This window comes from Thalassophryne amazonica, chromosome 14, assembly GCF_902500255.1.
Source record: "Thalassophryne amazonica chromosome 14, fThaAma1.1, whole genome shotgun sequence".
In the NCBI taxonomy this organism is placed as follows: domain Eukaryota; kingdom Metazoa; phylum Chordata; class Actinopteri; order Batrachoidiformes; family Batrachoididae; genus Thalassophryne; species Thalassophryne amazonica.
This window is the reverse complement of record NC_047116.1, coordinates 25,170,533-25,186,922: the sequence shown is the minus strand read 5'-3', so window position 1 is coordinate 25,186,922 and position 16,390 is coordinate 25,170,533.

Here is a 16,390-nt window from a genome sequence, read left to right as displayed (position 1 = left end):
ACGACAACAAACGCTTGACAGCTGCAACTGCTTAATGCTAATTTTAACATTGAAAATGCCATAGACATGCTAACGTGTTAGCATCGGTCCTGTTTTTAAGTTATAAAATACATCTATCAACTGTTTCAGAAGACCGTAACAGGTCATTAAGCCAAAAGCTTATTGATGTCAGTGGATCGAATAATTTCTTAACGATACCCGAAAGGAACCGGTTCTCGATACCCATCCCTACTCATACGGTTGAGGGTATTTTAGCATTGTGTTATGTTATATGATTTAATAGCATACAGTCTCATGCTTTCTGTTTTTGTCACTTTAAATGACAGGAAAAAAAGGATGGTTATCAATAATAGCTCAGGCAAAGGCAGGCTTGGCACCCTTGCAGCCTTAATGCTCTCAGTGTGCTGGAGATCAGGAATAAGATATTCAGACAAGGTAAGTCTGAGCTGGAGAATATTATTAATTTGTTTTCATACCGGCAGGAAATCTCAAAGTGGGATGTTGTGAAAACTGCCTGACTTTGTAATGCAGAACACTCCCGGGCTGCTAAAGCCTCTTAGAAACATCAATTTGCCGTATTCATAACAGAAGGGTTTACATGTCTTTTGTCAAAGCGTCCCTTCTTTTCTTGATGTGAAGTATAATTTGTGCATTTAGTGTGAGGACTATAAATGGGAGGATATGGAAGGATTTTCTTCACTTTTCTCACATTGGCAGTCATGAGCTTACAAACCTTAATGTGTGTCACACACTCTGATGTTTTCGAGGCGCACTGTCTGCCATGTCCAAATCCAGCTCTGCACGCCGGCAGAACATAATTACCATTAAAGAAGAGGGTATTGTAAACGAGTAAGCGTGTCTGCTTGCATGACGGCAAAATTCAGTCTTCTATTGGCTTCAATTTAGGGGCTGTCTGCACCTGATGGCACATGGAGCAGATTGTTACGGAGGATGTGAGGGGTTGCATGAACAAGGCGTTTAATTGCTTCACCTCAGGGAGCTGTGGTGGATGGCTCCTGCTACAGTAAATAATCTGCCACACTTTAACATGCAGATCTGTTTACTTGCCAGAAAACCTCTCATATCTGATTATGCTCCAGGTTCAAGCCCACACAACAGATGATGACCTGGTTTGTTTTTATTCATGTTAAACCCAAAACATGATTAATGAAATGACTAAATACAGCCCCTTGGCATCCTGCACCTTAATTTGCATTCATATTACACACTCTGTTAAATAGCAAAGTGATACTGCACACATTCGAAGTACAATATATGCGTTCGAGTTTAAACCACACTTAAATAATCAGGATAGTGCTGTTAGTGTATGGGATTGCCGAATTTTTGAATCAGTAATCATTGTTTAAAGTTATTGGTTCATTTTTTTATTTGGAGCATTTTAGGAGGTCAGTCATAGACTTGGATGTGGTGGATTAACTCAGTTGAAAGTCCTCTCACAACACAGGTCTTATTAAGGTCAAGGTCAAAGTAGAGATTGTTGTCAAAAATACATTAATGACTCAGAAAGTAGATATGACATTGAATTGTGGTTTTCCGCAAAGACTTTTGCTTTTTGATGTCAACGACATCATGTGTAGTTGAAGAATTAGCTGGCGGTGGCAAGGCACTGCAACCATCTGGATGCCTTGTTTTATTTCATGCTTTGAGCATTTTGTAACAAATAGATTTTTGAATTAATGACTTTTTCTGTTTTGAATGTTTCAAAAGCTGAATCACTGCAAATGACTCATTAATATTTTGAGCGCTTATTTGTGGCTGAAGAAATGGGCTCATTTGATGTTTATCACATTTTTACCTTGTGTTGACAAACCAGTAATATTATTTTTCATTAGTGTGCATGTCTGTGTGTGTGTGGCTATGGACAAGATAACTCAAAAACAGCTGGGAGGATTTCCTTCAAACATGGTGGGATTATTAGTTAGGTAGATGTCTAGAGGTGATTCGATTTTGGAGTAGGTTAGTAAAAGAAATGTAGTTCAAGGAAAACATGATGCAAAAAAAAAAAAAAAAAATCATGGTGTATGTCTCAACAACCAAGAAGCCTAGATGGATCAAACTTGGTTGGAATAGTACTTCGACAGATATCTTGAGGTGATTAGAATTTGGAAGTAGTTTGGTGAGAGGCAAAAGAATGAAAAACACCTTTTTTGTGTATCTCAACAATCAAGAAGCCTAGATGGGTGGTAGAAAGCATGAATAAATGTTCATAATGAAGTCACACAAAAGTCATACGAGGGCTGTCCGTAAAGTATAGGTCCTTTTTATTTTTTTCAAAAACTATATGGATTTCATTCATATGTTTTTACGTCAGACATGCTTGAACCCTCGTGCGCATGCGTGAGTTTTTCCACGCCTGTCGGTGACGTCATTCGCCTGTGAGCACTCCTTGTGGGAGGAGTCGTCCAGCCCCTCATCGGAATTCCTTTGTCTGAGAAGTTGCTGAGAGACTGGCGCTTTGTTTGATCAAAATTTTTTCTAAACCTGTGAGACACATCGAAGTGGACACGGTTCGAAAAATTAAGCTGGTTTTCAGTGAAAATTTTAACAGCTGATGAGAGATTTTGAGGTGATTCTGTCGCTTTAAGGACTTTTCACGGTGCGAGACGTCGCTCAGCGCTCTCAGGCAGCGTCAGCAGCCTGTTTCAAGCTTAAAACCTCCACATTTCAGGCTCTGTTGATCCAGGACGTCGTGAGAGAACAGAGAAGTTTCAGAAGAAGTCGGTTTCCAGCATTTTATCTGGATATTCCACTGTTAAAGGAGATTTTTTTTAATGAAAGATGTGCGGACGGGTCCGCGCATCGGGACGCAGCCGACGCGGCGCGGCGGCACAGGAAAAACACCTCCATGTTGATAACCATTTGTAAAAATCCAGTTGGCTTTTGATGGCTTTCAGTGGAGTGAGTATATGAGAAATTGTTTATCAGCTGGAGATGTTCCAACTTGTCCTTAAGGCTTCCAACGGAGGTGTTTTTCCTGTGACGGAGCATCGCGGCGGCTGCGAGCCGACGCTGCAATCCGCCCGCACGTCTTTCATTAAAAAAATCTCCTTTAACAGTGGAATATCCGGATAAAATGCTGAACCGACTTCTTCTGAAACTTCTCTGTTCTCTCACGACGTCCTGGATCAACAGAGCCTGAAATGTGGAGGTTTTAAGCTTGAAACAGGCTGATGACGCTGCCTGAGAGCGCTGCGCGACGTCTCACACCGTGAAAAGTCCTTAAAGCGACAGAATCACCTCAAAATCTCTCATCAGCTGTTAAAATTTTCACTGAAAACCAGCTTAATTTTTCGAACCATGTCCACTTCGATGTGTCTCACAGGTTTAGAAAAAATTTTGATCAAACAAAGCGCCAGTCTCTCAGCAACTTCTCAGACAAAGGAATTCCGACGAGGGGCTGGACGACTCCTCCCACAAGGAGTGCTCACAGGCGAATGACGTCACCGACAGGCGTGGAAAAACTCACGCATGCGCACGAGGGTTCAAGCATATCTGACGTAAAAACATATGAATGAAATCCATATAGTTTTTGAAAAAAATAAAAAGGACCTATACTTTACGGACAGACCTCGTACAAAGTCAAAAACACCATTATATAGACATATGTATGTTTATTCGTACACAGGAAATTTTGCTGAGTAAAATTTACTCTGCTGGGATAACATTTGATCCCAGTCTAAATAGAGTAAAATATACTCTATCACAGGGCTAAATCAACTCAACACAGTGTAAAATCAACTCCTTTTGGAGTAAAACACTTGCATTGACTAGATGACGTCGCCGACCGAACGGTCCATCCTAAAAATCGGTCCGCCCTGCCTTCACTGCAAATGCGTCATCAGCCGCGGTTCACTGATTAACACCTGCTTTGTGATTAAAACTGCACTCCAGTCATCATCTGTCTCAGCAACAGATATCTGAAGTTTTTGTACAACAATCATTTCCACATAAATTCAGCATTATTTCATCATAAAAGGTGGAGGAAGCGATCACAGCGAGACAGGCTACTAGCTGTTGCATTCACTGACTGTCCGTCATTTCAAAGCGTTATGGAATATCGTGTCATTCCTGCTTGAAACGGCCTAGTTTCTGCTTAAAACTAACTTTAGAATGATTTAAGAGGTTTTACCTTTATCGCCTGATGGTTAATAAACCCATTAATCCATTTGATCGCTTTGGGTGAATGAAGAGACTCTGTCCACAGAGCGGCTATGCTCCAAAATGACGCATGCGCAGTGGATGCAGTTGTAACGGAGGCCAGCAGTTGTCGCTGTGCAGATGTAGTTAGTAAACCTCACTCCCAACAGCTCAAAAGGATTCTCTGGTCACAAGGCCAGAGCCCTGGGTTTTAGCCTTCTGGTTAGAGAGTCCGACTCCCATGCCGGAGCTCATGAGTTCACGTCCCGAGGGGAGCGGATGGGCGGAGTCATAACAACACAACACAGAGTGCAGTCGCTACAATGGTGCCGTGTACCCAGATGGGAGTGAGTTTAGGGGGGTGAGTGTAACAGAGGCCAGCAGGTGTCGCTGTGCAGATGTAGTTAGTAAACCTCACTCCCAACAGCTCAAAAGGACTCTCTGGTCACAAGGCCAGAGCCCTGGGTTTTAGCCTACTGGTTAGAGTCCGACTCCCATGCCGGAGCTCGTGAGTTTGCGTCCCTAGGGGAGCAGATGGGCGGAGACATAACAACACAATGCAGAGTGCAGCCGCTACACAGTGGAGGGGCGAGGGGACTGTTCGGTCGGCAACACCGGTAGAGCTGACTTCACTCTACAATAGAGGTTTTTTTTGTTTGTTTGTTTGTTTGTTTTACTGTATTTAGACTGGGATCAAATGTTATCCCAGCAGAGTAAATTTTACTCAGCAAAATTTCCTGTGCTCATTTATATTTTGGTCTGCAGAGCACACGGTGTATGCATTCATTAAAATATGAATTGTTTAATGAAGACATCTCATTTTTGTTGAATATTCCAGGATTTGGGGGGCGGTGGTGGTGGTGGGGGGTTGTGGTGTTTAACCTGAAATCTCCCCCCTCTAATTGCACCTATGAGCCGGGCACATAGAGGTGGACTGTGAACCCTGGTTCAGTAATAGTTAACTTTTAGCTGAAGCAATCAATCAATCAATTTTATTTATATAGCGCCAAATCACAACAAACAGTTGCCCCAAGGCACCTTATATTGTAAGGCAAGGCCATACAATAATTACGTAAAAACCCCAATGGTCAAAACGACCCCCTGTGAGCAAGCACTTGGCGACAGTGGGAAGGAAAAACTCCCTTTTAACAGGAAGAAACCTCCAGTAGAACCAGGCTCAGGGAGGGGCAGTCTTCTGCTGGGATTGGTTGGGGCTGAGGGAGAGAACCAGGAAAAAGACATGCTGTGGAGGGGAGCAGAGATCAGTCACTAATGATTAAATGCAGAGTGGTGCATACAGAGCAAAAAGAGAAAGAAACACTCAGTGCATCATGGGAACCCCCCAGCAGTCTAAGTCTATAGCAGCATAACTAAGGGATGGTTCAGGGTCACCTGATCCAGCCCTAACTATAAGCTTTAGCAAAAAGGAAAGTTTTAAGCCTAATCTTAAAAGTAGAGAGGGTGTCTGTCTCCCTGATCTGAATTGGGAGCTGGTTCCACAGGAGAGGAGCCTGAAAGCTGAAGGCTCTGCCTCCCATTCTACTCTTACAAACCCTAGGAACTACAAGTAAGCCTGCAGTCTGAGAGCGAAGCGCTCTGTTGGGATGATATGGTACTATGAGGTCCCTAAGATAAGATGGGACCTGATTATTCAAAACCTTATAAGTAAGAAGAAGAATTTTAAATTCTATTCTAGAATTAACAGGAAGCCAATGAAGAGAGGCCAATATGGGTGAGATATGCTCTCTCCTTCTAGTCCCCGTTAGTACTCTAGCTGCAGCATTTTGAATTAACTGAAGGCTTTTCAGGGAACTTTTAGGACAACCTGATAATAATGAATTAACAATAGTCCAGCCTAGAGGAAATAAATGCATGAATTAGTTTTTCAGCATCACTCTGAGACAAGACCTTTCTAATTTTAGAGATATTGCGTAAATGCAAAAAAGCAGTCCTACATATTTGTTTAATATGCGCTTTGAATGACATATCCTGATCAAAAATGACTCCAAGATTTCTCACAGTATTACTAGAGGTCAGGGTAATGCCATCCAGAGTAAGGATCTGGTTAGACACCATGTTTCTAAGATTTGTGGGGCCAAGTACAATAACTTCAGTTTTATCTGAGTTTAAAAGCAGGAAATTAGAGGTCATCCATGTCTTTATGTCTGTAAGACAATCCTGCAGTTTAGCTAATTGGTGTGTGTCCTCTGGCTTCATGGATAGATAAAGCTGGGTATCATCTGCGTAACAATGAAAATTTAAGCAATGCCGTCTAATAATACTGCCTAAGGGAAGCATGTATAAAGTGAATAAAATTGGTCCTAGCACAGAACCTTGTGGAATTCCATAATTAACCTTAGTCTGTGAAGAAGATTCCCCATTTACATGAACAAATTGTAATCTATTAGATAAATATGATTCAAACCACCGCAGCGCAGTGCCTTTAATACCTATGGCATGCTCTAATCTCTGTAATAAAATTGTATGGTCAACAGTATCAAAAGCAGCACTGAGGTCTAACAGAACAAGCACAGAGATGAGTCCACTGTCCGAGGCCATAAGAAGATTATTTGTAACCTTCACTAATGCTGTTTCTGTACTATGATGAATTCTAAAACCTGACTGAAACTCTTCAAATAGACCATTCCTCTGCAGATGATCAGTTAGCTGTTTTACAACTACCCTTTCAAGAATTTTTGAGAGAAAAGGAAGGTTGGAGATTGGTCTATAATTAGCTAAGATAGCTGGGTCAAGTGATGGCTTTTTAAGTAATGGTTTAATTACTGCCACCTTAAAAGCCTGTGTACATAGCCAACTAATAAAGATAGATTGATCATATTTAAGATCCAAGCATTAAATAATGGTAGGGCTTCCTTGAGCAGCCTGGTAGGAATGGGGTCTAATAGACATGTTGATGGTTTGGATGAAGTAACTAATGAAAATAACTCAGACAGAACAATCTGAGAGAAAGAGTCTAACCAAATACCGGCATCACTGAAAGCAGCCAAAGATAACGATACGTCTTTGGGATGGTTAAGAGTAATTTTTCTCTAATAGTTAAAATTTTATTAGCAAAGAAAGTCATGAAGTCATTACTAGTTAAAGTTAAAGGAATACTCGGCTCAATAGAGCTCTGACTCTTTGTCAGCCTGGCTACAGTGCTGAAAAGAAACCTGGGGTTGTTCTTATTTTCTTCAATTAGTGATGAGTAGTAAGATGTCCTAGCTTTACGGAGGGCTTTTTTATAGAGCAACAGACTCTTTTTCCAGGCTAAGTGAAGATCTTCTAAATTAGTGAGACGCCATTTCCTCTCCAACTTACGGGTTATCTGCTTTAAGCTGCGAGTTTGTGAGTTATACCACAGAGTCAGGCACTTCTGATTTAAAGCTCTCTTTTTCAGAGGAGCTACAGCATCCAAAGTTGTCTTCAATGAGGATGTGAAATTATTGACGAGATACTCTATCTCACTTACAGAGTTTAGGTAGCTACTCTGCACTGTGTTGGTATATGGCATTAGAGAACATAAAGAAGGAATCATATCCTTAAACCTAGTTACAGCGCTTTCTGAAAGACTTCTAGTGTAATGAAACTTATTCCCCACTGCTGGGTAGTCCATCAGAGTAAATGTAAATGTTATTAAGAAATGATCAGACAGAAGGGAGTTTTCAGGGAATACTGTTAAGTCTTCAATTTCCATACCATAAGTCAGAACAAGATCTAAGATATGATTAAAGTGGTGGGTGGACATTTTGAGCAAAGCCAATTGAGTCTTATAATAGATTAAATGCAGTGTTGAGGCTGTCATTCTCAGCATCTGTGTGGATGTTAAAATCGCCCACTATAATTACCTTATCTGAGCTAAGCACTAAGTCAGACAAAAGGTCTGAAAATTCACAGAGAAACTCACAGTAACGACCAGGTGGACGATAGATAATAACAAATAAAACTGGTTTTTGGGACTTCCAATTTGGATGGACAAGACTAAGAGTCAAGCTTTCAAATGAATTAAAGCTCTGTCTGGGTTTTTGATTAATTAATAAGCTGGAATGGAAGATTGCTGCTAATCCTCCGCCTCGGCCCGTGCTACGAGCATTCTGGCAGTTAGTGTGACTCGGGGGTGTTGACTCATTTAAACTAACATATTCATCCTGCTGTAACCAGGTTTCTGTTAGGCAGAATAAATCAATATGTTGATCAATTATTATATCATTTACTAACAGGGACTTAGAAGAGAGAGACCTAATGTTTAATAGACCACATTTAACTGTTTTAGTCTGTGGTGCAGTTGAAGGTGCTATATTATTTTTTCTTTTTGAATTTTTATGCTTAATTAGATTTTTGCTGGTTATTGGTGGTCTGGGAGCAGGCACCGTCTCTACGGGGATGGGGTAATGAGGGGATGGCAGGGGGAGAGAAGCTGCAGAGAGGTGTGTAAGACTACAACTCTGCTTCCTGGTCCCAACCCTGGATAGTCACGGTTTGGAGGATTTAAGAAAATTGGCCAGATTTCTAGAAATGAGAGCTGCTCCATCCAAAGTGGGATGGATGCCGTCTCTCCTAACAAGACAAGGTTTTCCCCAGAAGCTTTGCCAATTATCTATGAAGCCCACCTCATTTTTTGGACACCACTCAGACAGCCAGCAATTCAAGGAGAACATGCGGCTAAACATGTCACTCCCGGTCCGATTGGGGAGGGGCCCAGAGAAAACTACAGAGTCCGACATTGTTTTTGCAAAGTTACACACCAATTCAATGTTAATTTTAGTGACCTCCGATTGGCATAACCGGGTGTCATTACTGCCGACGTGAATTACAATCTTACCAAATTTACGCTTAGCCTTAGCCAGCAGTTTCAAATTTCCTTCAATGTCGCCTGCTCTGGCCCCCGGAAGACAATTGACTATGGTTACTGGTGTCGCTAACTTCACATTTCTCAAAACAGAGTCGCCAATAACCAGAGTTTGATCCTCGGCGGGTGTGTCGTCGAGTGGGGAAAAACGGTTAGAAATGTGAACGGGTTGGCGGTGTACACGGGGCTTCTGTTTAGGGCTACGCTTCCTCCTCACAGTCACCCAGTCGGCCTGCTTTCCCGGCTGCTCGGGATCTGCCAGAGGGAAACTAACGGCGGCTAAGCTACCTTGGTCCGCACCGACTACAGGGGCCTGGCTAGCTGTAGAATTTTCCACGGTGCGGAGCAGAGTCTCCAATTCGCCCAGCCTGGCCTCCAAAGCTACGAATAAGCTACACTTATTACAAGTACCATTACTGCTAAAGGAGGCCGAGGAATAACTAAACATTTCACACCCAGAGCAGAAAAGTGCGGGAGAGACAGGAGAAGCCGCCATGCTAAACCGGCTAAGAGCTAGTAGCTGCGCTAAGCTAGCGGATTCCTACAAACACACAAAGTGAATAATGTGTAAATAATTTAGAGGTGATTCAGCAGAGGGAGTGCTTTACTTAAGGCACGTGAAGATTACACTGTGAAACAAATCGTTATCTAGGTAACTAGATCAGTCTAACTGTGCAGATTAAACAGCTAACAGATACAGAAAAACACCGCTGTGCTCCCGAACAGGAAGTGATACAATACCGCAGTGAGAGCCAACCACCAGTAGAGGCAAGCAAGAGTCAAAACCACAAGGCTCCAGCACCGTGCAGCACTGTGGAGGTTTTTGAAACAGAAATGTTGAAAGATGAAAAGAAAGAATATAGGTATTTCCACGTTGCCTGAATCCTTAAGGCATGCATGAGTACACTCTGACTCAATAATTTATGCAGTCAGAGACACACACACACACACACACACACACACACACACACACACACACACACACACACACACACACACACACACACACACACACACACACACACACACACACACACACACACACACACAGCAGTGAGAAGCTGCAGAGTCAAACAGAAGACTGAAAAAGCTTCAGGGAAAGGAACATGGTCTGACACCAACAACTGGAAGCTATACATATGTCGCCAGATGTGAGATTCTATTCCAGTCTTTGCTGTGAAAGAAACGAAAGGCGCGTTTCAGCGGTCAGTGTTTCCACTGTGTTCGTTTAACTCGTGCAAACAGACATGAGAGGTTTCTCAACTGGTGAATACTTGGGAGTCATATGCCATCTTCACTGCGTGACACATCTTTTCAAGCTTACATAATGCAAATCTGCCCTAATTCCTTTCTCGCCAGCGAAGATGGGATCTTCAAGCAGCGTGACTTCATCAAACAGACAAAACACACAAGTCTTTAAGTAACAGTCACGTTATCGTAGAGGATGGCAGAATGCAGTTCATCAATGCTCAACTCAAAGCGAATGTGCACGTGCACTTCACAGGATGCACAATCGAGAGTAATCACGCAATCTGTCAAAAGGCTGAATTCCAAATTAGCCCACACTCTGTCCCAGTGCACTGCCTCTTCCAGTAGAATTGTTTTTTTTTTTTTACTTTTTCCCCGTGTCAGGTAATTGGATGTTTCCATGGATACCGTGCTACCAAAAACTCATTTCTGCTCAGAATATAGTTCCTCTGCAAGTGTCTGTCAGCTTCATGCAAATGTAGTGTTTGTACAGTAAAAAACAAAAAACAAATAAATAAAAAAAAAATCATATCTCTTATCCCAGCAGGTTGCGCTTAACTTTTGACACAGCAAATGCACTATTTGTTCTCATCTGGAGTTCCAGATCTATTCAAATTCAAACGTGTGGGAAAAAAAGCCAAAACAAAACCCAGAATCAGTTCTGCAGTTCAGGCTTGTGTTTACTCTGTTATTTGAGCAGCTGTTTGAACACTTGCAGGCATCAGTAAATAATTTTATTTACACATGAGAGAGTGAATCTTTCAAGACCTTAATCAAAATATCTTTAGGTGATAGGCGAGGAAAACTAAAGCAGCATAAAGTCCTAACTAGGCCATCGTTTTCCTGATTATGCAACTCATCCCTTCTCTTAATTAGCTGTTTGATGCATGGAAAAGCAACAGTCGGTTGATCTGAAACATCCTGGAGTTTCACGGATGCTGCAGGGGCCTTTTTTGCACATCACTGTTCCACTCTGACATTTACTGTACACTCACAGAAACAAGGATACAGCAAATAGTTGCAAATCATTTATTCATGAGGCAACAGATCAAGAAGTGGTACATTTTAATATATTTATATCACATATTCTTAGTTGTACTGTGTTTTTGCATTTTTTTATTTGCTTTTCATTGCTGCTGTAGGTTTGCATGGAAATGATGATGAGGCATTCTACTGACAAACTAAAGCTGACACATGCGCACGCACAAAAAAAAAAAACTGTTTAATATGAGAAATAAAAGTAAACATACCAATAAAACCAAAAAGAATACTGGCTGTACATCTTTGCAAATATAGAACATTTGCAAGAAATATTTGTACTTATACACTGGACAGTCACATTGCAGTTTTAACAATACTTTTGGATAATATGTATTTATAGTTGTACATAAGAGAAATATGCACTTTACCACTGTTTGAAAGTCATATCACAAATTTATATTATGTATAGTATGTTATACCAGTCACCTTTTGCAAGATTTGTACAAATTACAATAAAATGATGATGAATATCAAAAGTGAATACCCTGGTAACTTACATGATGTGCACCGGTTTGCTGGTAATATGCACAGCACATTACTTAAATTGGTTTTAAAAAGTTGGGAAATCAGATAATGAATTAAATATTGTACAACAGACACAAAAAGTAACAGTACTCTGCAAACGTTTTAAGCACACGACTGTTTTTCTTCTTTAATGCATTTTCTTCCTTTGAGTTTCAGTTAAAAACAATCAAACATTCCAAGTTTTAATAAAAAATATTCCAGTCTTTTTTTTTTTTTTTTTTGTATGAAATAAACTAATAAAGCAGTTTGAGTTCTCTGTAGGTTTGCAGCTCAGTGGATGATTCCACAAAGACAACATGCAGTCTTGGGATAACCACGGGATAAGTCGCTCAAAAATAATTCAGTTTCAATGTAACGAGGTGACAAATGAGATTTATTGTTTCATATTTGATCCTGGGTCGTCGTCATACTGAAACATGTTTTGTTATTACAATCTGTTCATTATTTTTGTAGCCACTCCGTACCGTGGTGCATATCTTTGCAGTATTTTCACTCCACAGGAAAACAAGTACACCTAATAAGTTGCTGAACCCGTCCACATTCACTGTGTAGATTTCATATGATTCCAATTAACAACAAGATAATCACAAAATGACTTCATCAAAACTGTATAGTGATGCAGAATGATGACTGCTGTGGTGTAACAGATGAGGACACGTGGACAGAGTCCGCATCCACCAATTAGCTGAGTTAAGATGACAGATTCACTGCATAACAATGTGGATATAATCTGGACTAAAACTCACATTTCTTGGTTTATGATGAAACGTTGACATGCATTAAGGGAAGCACAGTGGATTTGTGGTTAGCACTGTTGCCTCACAGCAAGAAGGTCATGGGTTCAATTCCCACCTGTGGCCTTTCTGTGTGTAGTTTGCATGTTCTCCCCGTGTTTGCGTGGGTTCCCCCCGGGTGTTCCGACTTCCTCCCACATCCAAAGACATGCAGGTTAGGTGGATTGGAAGCTTTAAACTGTGTGTGCGTGTGTGGATGTGTTTGTTTGCCTACATGTGACCCTGCGACAGACTGGCGTCCTGTCCCAGGTTTACCCCGCCTCTTGCCCTATGACTGCTAGGAAGCTCCAGCTCCCCCGTCACCCTTAATTGGAGTGTAAGCGGGTATGAACAATGAATGGCTGGATTAACGTGTATTATTACTGGATGATGAACTCAGTTTATTTTAGTGTGCAGAACAGTTTTATGCATAAAGACGATTCTAATAAACCGCCTACGTGTTCATTTGTGCTTCTCATTCTCATTGTCTTAAACTCTGCACATTTAATAAATGCTTGGCACACTACCATCCATCTGAACTTAAAAAATTCTTTAAGAGCACTCTGGAAGTAAGAAAGCAATGTGGCACTGACGCACACAAATCCATTCCTGAATCCCAACAAAACATCTGTAATTAAAAATATATGAGGTTTGATAAAAAAGGAACCGTCCCAAAATGCAGCACAAAAGTAGCACTGAATATTCATGTGTGTTAAATTTAAAATGAGTCTTTAAGGGATATGCTAATATTAAATATTATCAGAGTGTGAGTTTGGGGCTGAGGAGACATGGGCTTATGTGCAGATTGTCTAAATGTACTCTACATCGATGCATAGTGCAACAGCTTTTAAATATACATGACTTTTGATATACACATTTCAATCTTTCCGTATGGCTATACTCATGTTTTACTGACATCATCATCAACCTGTAATAGTCTGTAGTGCTTTTTTTGTTTAAAAAGACTACTCTTGAACCATAATCTCTCTCTAAAAAAAAAAAGAACTTTTCAAGCTTTTTAGATTAGCACAATTGACGGGAAACATTTTAACAGTATGCTGGAATACAAAATGCACTCAAAGGTATTGTAAATGAAAGACAACTATTATAGGAAGGGTATTCAGACACAAAATAACTCAAAGAAAATAGCACTTATGCTATTAGGATATTACAGTTTTCCCATAAAACCTGGAAAATTGCCCTCATGAAATGGCAAACTAGTTTTCTCTAAAATAAATAAATAAATATGGACCACACATTAAATTACATTAAAAGTTCTGGATAAACCTGAAAAATTGATGACAATCTTTTCAAATACACAAGCAAATTGCATGGGCAGTCATTATTTCATGGAATGCCAGATTTCCTCATTAAATTACATTAAAAATTCTGAATAAAACATTAATAATAAAAAAATATATATAGCAATTTTTGCAAAATATTCCAGCAAATTACATGAATGCTCAATAGTTTATGGAACACCAGATTAGTTTGCTTTAAAAATGTGTTACGCATTAAATTACATGAAACATCAAACATAAATTAGCAAACATAATCACGGGTTTCTTACTTATCCTGGCAAATTACACAGATATGCATTATTTTGCTGTCAAAATATATTTCATATTACCCAAGTTTACAAATTTGAGTTTTCCCGCCTACAAAAAAAAAGATCTAAATGTTGAACAGTACAAAATCTTTACAGTTCTGTACAAAAGTCTTAAAAACACGAGTATTTCTTCATAAATATGGTCATTGTTGTGTTTCTTCATTAACATATCATCAAATAAAGACATTTCCAACTGTTAATATTCTTCTCTTCTTTTTCTTTTATTTCTTTCTTTTATTCCTTTTATTTATGTTTTAAATGTTTTATTGTGTTTTAATCTTAATTCATTTTATTCTTCCTTTTAAATGATGTTTGTGAAACGCCTTGAGGCAACTTGTCGTGATTTGGCGCTATATAAATAAATTTAATTTGATTTAATTTTAAAAATGATGCAAGAAGAGTTATTTTCTATTTCATTAAATAAGGTTTATAGATGAATAAAACCCTGATTACTATTCTTTGTAGGTTTGCATCCATAAAGACAATACACAGGGAAATAATCCAGCAGGGTTGGAATTGGTGGCCGCCGGACCAGCAATAGGTTGTAGAGCTGAAAGAAACTGACAAACAAGCCCATTTCAAGATACATGTAACTTCAACATAACACGCTGAGAGATACAGAGATAGAAGGAAGAAGTGTCTGCTTCATACAAAATCCAACCATATTATTGGAGTTTTATAAAGTAACGACTGTAAAACAGTCAGAAAATAAGTTTACTTTAGTACATTTCTGTCTTTCTCACTGACAACCACACCTGCTCCGAATCCATCATCAATCCAGCATCCACTAATCATCCAACAGGTGGCAGTAATTTGCATGTGGCAGACACATCTTTGGGATATTGCATTAGCAAAAGAAAGTTGTTTTTTCAGTTTATCTGGTGCATCAACATTTTCTAGATTTTAACCAGTTTTTCCTTGTTATATGCCCTTTTTAATTAAGAAATATACAAGATGACAGCATTTAATGTATTTGAGTTATTATTTTAAAAAGCTGGAGAGGGTGATCTCATTCATATCTATTCACTCAGTGTTTTCCAAGCTAAGGAAAATGAATAATGAATTGATCAAAATGAAGTTCTTGTACAGCCATGTGATAGTTCAACCAAATTAATTCCGAGGTTAAAGGGAATCACGTGAGATGTTTGTTTTGTTTCATTTTTAATGTTGAGCATGCTTAACTGCAAAATGCTTTTCATTATTTATCAGCATATTTGCTTCATTAAAAATTGTTTTAATCACGTCTTTTTGCACAGAACTGTATATCATACAAATGGTGGTGAAAATTAAATGATCAACACAAAACAATGACACTTGGATTGTCACATTGAGCCAAAATGATGCCATTGTTTCAGTTACAACACTTTGAGTGCAATTACAATCAACATTTACTTGAATCCCACAAATTTACAAAGTGCAGTTTGTAGTGTTGACATGAGGAAGGGAATGCTGTTGATTTTTCACAGATTGCTCTGCACCATCACAAAGTCCAGAAAGTCTCTTTACTCTTTCTGATTGCAATCCCACAGTACAATCCAGCTCCAGTTTAATTCTGATTTAATCCAAACAGACATAACTGGGGGCTGCACATATATCTGTGACAATAACCGAGTTTATTTTGGCATCATCTGCACTCTTCATTAAAGCCAACATTCATGGAATGCAGTAAATTTGGAAGTAAATGCTTAGCCTTGTATTATTGTCAAACAAATAGCCCTGGGATGTATTTCATCATGGAATGAATCACTTGAGCCCTGATTCTCTGGTGGCTTGCACGTACTTCCAAATCAAAAGGAAAATGCTGAACACCGCAGGGATAAAGCTGTAAAATGAACGTTGTTCCCTTTAATGTTGAATTGGGCAAAGTGTTACTCAGAGGAAAGAGTCCAGTAGTGATATCAGAATGTCTTTGCCCCTCCTCTCCTTGGTTACGAGGACAAGGAGATGTCCATGTATCACCTGGCTGTGGAAAACAGATGAATAGGTGACTAATTTTTGGAGATAGGTATCGACTGCTGGTCTGCTTGAGTTTTTGCTTGGGCTGCACAGTTATGGCAAAAATCCTAATTCCAATTATTTGCGAAAAACTGAAATCAGGTTTATTTAATAAAGTTGTTCACTGACTTTCAAAACATCCTGCATTTATTGAATATGAAAAAAATGTGCTTTTTATCAATGGATTTTCCT